Here is a 5748-nt window from a genome sequence, read left to right as displayed (position 1 = left end):
CTTATAAAATCTAAGAAATTCACTATCTTGTCTGCTGGGGTCTTTATAGATCTAAACAGCAGTGTCTTTGCTAGTATAATCTTTAATTTCTCTTCCTTAGTTTGTTTTTTTGTGTTTGTGTGTTTCCCCTGTACTGGGGATAAATCTAGGGCCTTGCCATGCTAGGCAAGCACTTTCACTGAACTACATCCTCAGTCCTTTAAAAAAAAAAAAAAAAAAAAAAAAAAAATTCCTTTTAAGACAGGGTCTCACTAAATTGCCCAGATTGGCCTAGAACTTATGATCCTCCTGCCTCAGCATCCAGAGAGGTTGAAACTGCAGGCATGGCCACCATGTCCGGCCAACCCACGATCTCCTTATTGAATAGTTGCTCAACCACATTTTTAGTATAAGCTTTCTCAGTTTTTGTAGTACTTTTTAGGCTTAAAGTTTTCCAAATCTCCCAAGCTGTGGTTCCTTTTTGCTTAATATTTTTTCTTCAATTCAGTTCTTATCATTTTTTGTTTGTTTTGGTTTTGGTTTTGTTCTGGGGATTGGACCCAGAGGGGCTTTACCACTGTGCCACATCCCCAGCCCTTTTTATTTTTTTGAAACAGGGTCTTGCTAAGTTGCTTAGGGCCTCACTAAGTTGCTGAGGCTGGCCTTGAACTTGGCAATTCTTGTCTCAGCCTCCTGCATGGCTGGAATTACAGACATGCACCACACTGCCCAGCTCAGCTCTTGCATTTTAATAAGAGGAGTCAGGAGGAACCAAGTTGCTCCTTCAACATTTTAATTACAGTTCTGACTTTCAGTTGTATTACTAGAATTCAGTTCTGCCAAGTCTTTACCTCTGCCTTTCAAGGATTGCATTTTCTCCATTTTCTAATAATATGCTCTTCATTGCCAAGTGACATCTCACCAGAATATCTTTTCATGTCCTTTTTTTCTAGCATGTACTTTAAAATTTTTTCAGCCTCTACACACTACTCTGTTTCAAAGCTGCTTGCACATTTTTAGGTACTTTTTACTGCAAACCCCACTGCTTAGTTCCAAAATCTATCATATTCAGCTGAGGCCACCATCACAAAATACCTTCGACCCAGTGGCTTAAAAAGTGGTTCTGTTTTGAATCTATAAACTGAAAAGATACAGAAATTTATTGTCTCGCATTTCTGAAGGCTGAAAGTCTGAGATCAGGAGTACCAGCACAGTCGACTTCTGGTGAGGCCTGTGTTCCTGGCATGCAGTTGCCAAGCTTTTTATTGTGTCTTCACATGATAGAGACTAAGAACAAGGTCTCCTCTTTCTCCTCTGAAGAAATCATAGCCCTATCGGATTTGTTCTCCACTCTTGACCTCACTTAATCATTCAGTGAAGACCTAAAGGCCCCACTGTAAAAGTCACATTGGGGTTTAAAATCAACATGAATTTTAGAAATCACAACTTTAGGGCACTTAAACACATAAATTCTTTTGGTTTTCCATCAAGCAGTCATATCTGTAGAGAATGACTATTATTTTTCTACTTCAAATTGTTATAATTATTTTTTTTTTAAGGAGTATGATTGACGGCACAATATTTACCAAAAGTAGTAAAAGCAGCATATTTTTTCTTCAGAGTTCTAATGAGATGCTCTCCATTTTATTGACTTGTTTGCTATAGGTTTTTACTTATTACCCAGTCTATGTGTAAAGGTTTCCCAATATTCCATAGTTTGTGAGGCTGCATTCCTCTTGGAATTGCCTTCCCTGCATCCTGTGATCATGTTCGTTCACTAGTAAGACTCAAGTACTTAGAACTCCAATTGGCCCGTGATGCCTAATAAATACTTGAATGAGTGAATGAATGAAAGGACTCTCAAATGTGGTCATTTATTGATTTTTATAATTTATTGATTTAATTTTTTTTTTTTTCATATCTGGCCAAGTTGCTCAAGGCCTCTCTGAATTACTGGGTCGAGCCTCGACTTATAATCCTCCTGCCTCAGCCTCCCAAGTCTCTGGGATTATAGGCATGAGGTGCCATGCCTGGCTATTGATTTTTTTTAATCTTAAAATTTAAAAAATGTTTTGGTGATCAAACCCAGGGCCTCACACATGCTAGGGAAGCAGTCTACCACTGATATACCTCTAGTCCAGCTAGTGTTAACCTTGTGTTCTTAGATTCACTCAACTTGGATTCAATAATGGATCATCTTTAAGGTAACTTGCATTTACTAATGTTATAAAATCTCACAAATATATGTTTAAATAACAATGGCATGTAATTGTTCTGTAACAAAAAGTGGGGCATGTGCTTAGCATGTGCAAGGCCCTGGTTCAATCCCAAGTGCTACCAAAATAATAATTCAAGAAAGACTTGAATGATATTTATATGTAGATTATGACGGTATCATACATTGCATTGGGGAATATTGCCATGTTTTCTAAATTCTTAACCTGTTGACTTATTCAGATCTAGAGTAGTTCTCACTGTTTTAGGTACCCATTTTCTACAATGATTTTAAGGTATTTGCTCAATTTGTTTTATGGTTATAGGACAACTAGGGTTTCCAATTCCATCTTATACATTGTGAGTTAAAATCTTCTAGGCATGTTTTCATTTTTACTTGTGCAGCAAAAATTTTCTTTTTTTCCTTATATTTTTAATGTTTATTGGTTGGATAATGAAATTTACTTTAGGTCTCTTGCATTCTGGAATGATTTCTTTGGCATTTTTAACCTTTAATCTTGGCAAAAATATTTAGTTTTGTGATTTCTTTCAGATATTTGTTTTGAAAAATCTAAACTTTCTCATGTTTTCTATTCTTTTAGATATTTATATGGATATATCAACTTGATTTTCTTTTATTTCTTAGTCTCTTTGACCCTTTGTATATATTTTGTTGTTTTTTGGTGCTGGGAATCAAACCTAGGGCCTCATGCATGCTAATCACGTGCTCTACCTCTGAGCTACAGCCCAGCCCCAGAGGTGTCTTTTTATACATACTTTAGTAGCTGGAGTTTAAAAAGAATTGAATACTTGAAAAATCCCTACTAACAATACTTTTCTTTTTTCTCATTTAGTCCATTATGTATGATATAATTAGTAATAAATTTGGAGTAATTTCTAGCTTCTTGTTTTTTCTGTTTGTCCTTGTGCTCATCTGTATTTGTATTGGTATTTTTCATTGAGATGATTCTACTCTTGGTGTTTTAAATTTAGGTACTCCATTACTTTTTAGTTGCTATCTGAACCATTAAATTCATTAAAAATGCTTAATTCTTTGTTAATACTGTTTCTTTCTAACGAAGTGGATCAGCCATTTGCATACGTTGATTCCCATGATATACCTCCAGAGCTTCACACTGCAGAGACCCAGGAGTGAGTGCATCCTTACGCAAGCCATTACAGATCTAACTGAAAAACAAAACAAAACAAAACAAAACAAAAAAAAAAAAAAAAAAAAAAAAAAAAAACAGTAGTTCCCTTGACCAAGACCCAGCACATCCTGTGACAGATTACAAACCACTCCAAATTCTTTGAAGTTATTCCCATCAGAAGGTGGAGTGTTTGGTTTCCCCTTTCATATGCACTGATCTTGTGACTGACTTTGACTTTTACAAATAGAAATCTGAACTGAACTATGCAAGTTCGTCCTCAAGAGGCGTCTATTAATAATGGATTGTTATTTCCAGCTAAGTTTTGGGGATATTTGTAAATGCCAAGTAATAACATCCTCCCTGGCAGATAGCTGATAAATTGGTTCATATCAGGAGAGCCTCAGAACCAGGCCCAGCCTCGTGAAGAACTGTCAATAGTGATGGAGAAACCGGGCATCCCCCTGTAACCTCAGATGAGAAAAGTCAAGATTTGAGCTCAACTTTGTAAGCTTAGGGACCAGGCCCCTCGCAATTAATGGGAAAGATGAGAAGTGGGTTTGTTATGAGTTAGGAGAATCCTAAGTTATTTCAGTGATTTCCAAAAGCACTGTCAGAACCCTTTAGCCTCTTCGCCATTCTTGCCATTGGCCCTGAACCTGACTGGGTGGACTGGGAGCGGAAGACTGTGTTGGAAGCACCCAGAATGGCTGTAATCAACTTAAAATAGTGATTCTAACACCATCCAGAGGCCCAGAGTTGTCAGAGCTCGACTGCCATTCCATACTGAATTCCCTACCGAATTCCCTACCAAGCACGGCTCCCTAAGAACGTGGGCTGAGGCAGGAGGAAAAGTCTGGCGGGAGCTGAGCACCCCCACCCCGTCTGGTCCCGCCTCCGCTCGCCCCGCCCGCAGGCCTGGCTCCAACCTCGGTCTGGGGCCCTGCGCTGCTCGGGCCCCAGGGCCCATGCGCGCGCACTCAGGAAATCAAGAGTTATGCGCGGGGGCGTCTGAGCCGCCGAGCGTCGCTGATCGCGCGGAAGTGACGCCAGGGGCCCCGCCGCTTCTGCGGGACTGAGGCTTTGAGCGCGCGGCGGGTCCGCGGCTCTGCGGTTGGGGTAAGTTCCAGGCCGGTTTCCCCGGGAGCCTCCTGTAGAGGCCTGGCGCGCCCTGCTCGCGTGCGCTGGGCCCGGGCGGCGCGGGCCCGAGCCCCTCCCCTCTTTTTTTTTTTTTTCCTGGAAGGAAACGAATTTTCCCTGGAATTCCCAGTATCAGACCCAGCGCTTCCCGCGGCTTCTGGGGAGAACTTGTGAAAGGTGGTTGGACAAGAACCTCTTTTTACATTTTTTGTTTTTTTTAATAGGAACGAATGTTTCAACTGAGAATTTGGTTGTGGTTGGACAAGTCTTACTAAAAGCAATATTATTTAAGGGCTGGGGTTGTGGCTCAGGGGTAGACTGGGTTCCTCAGCACCACATAAAAAAAATAAAGAGCGTGTCCATCTAAAACTAAATATTTTTTAAAAAATATTACTTCAAGGAATTTAAAAACACGTCATGAGATGTCAAGTCTGTAAAAAAAAATACACAAGAAAACTCCATTAGGACATCCTTAGGAGAAAATATGTGTAGTTGTTATCACTTCGAACAAATTTTATTGGCTTTAAAACAACACACTTTTTTATTGTAAGAGACATCCATTTGATCAAGTTAGGCCTGCCGGGATAATTCCTTTTTGATGAACTCAAAACCAGCTGATTTGAGGCATTATTCATATTTGCCATCTTCTGTTGTCTCAAAGCAAATCAGGGGTCTTGCATACACTGAAGGGAAGGGAATTATCGAAGTACATGATATCGGTGGAGAACTTTGGGGTCATATTAGGGTTTGTTGGGCATATAGAGTGGAGAAATTTGCTGGGTCTCTTGGCCCGAGCTGGATGAGTCAGGCGTGAAGGGATGCTCCAAGATGTAGGGCAGCTGCAGTCGATAGGCAGTATGCAGAAGGAGTTGGCACAGCTATCAGCATGAAGCCTTGAATGCATGTGTTTGCCTCAGGAGGGCTTTGACAAACACACCTGTGGGGCATGCAGGCACTGATGCTGGTTGAGGGGTTCACATTCAGTTTGGGTGCCTTTGGGGTAACAACACCTGGGATGCTCAGTGTCCCCATTAGGGTGCCTGTGAGGAACCAAGCCCTAGAGCACAGACTTGCTGTGGGTGAGTATGCAGAGGAGGCTGGCCAACATGCAGCATGCATTGTAGAATGCAGTGTCTGCGTCATGTAGCAAAAGAGAAAGAAGCCATCAACCTGGTTGGTGTGTGTGCAGAAGATGCCTCTTCTAGTGGAAGTTCTTTGAGTATCCAGTGTCCAATTAGGAGACCAGAACTTTGAAATTGTTCAGGGA

General features: G+C 40.8%; 1 long non-coding RNA gene across 1 annotated transcript; it reads right to left on the bottom strand.

The window, feature by feature from the left end:
- Positions 1-100: 100 nt before the first annotated feature.
- On the bottom strand, positions 101-4231 carry LOC306646197. The gene is made up of 2 exons (XR_013759824.1): positions 3411-4231; positions 101-3377 (listed from the first exon to the last, which is right to left on the bottom strand). It is a non-coding gene; the product is annotated as an uncharacterized lncRNA (long non-coding RNA).
- Positions 4232-5748: the final 1517 nt, after the last annotated feature.

Source organism: Sciurus vulgaris (assembly GCF_902686455.1).
Source record: "Sciurus vulgaris genome assembly, chromosome: 16".
Classification (NCBI taxonomy): Eukaryota; Metazoa; Chordata; class Mammalia; order Rodentia; family Sciuridae; genus Sciurus; species Sciurus vulgaris.
This window is presented reverse-complemented; position numbering and strand designations above follow the sequence as displayed.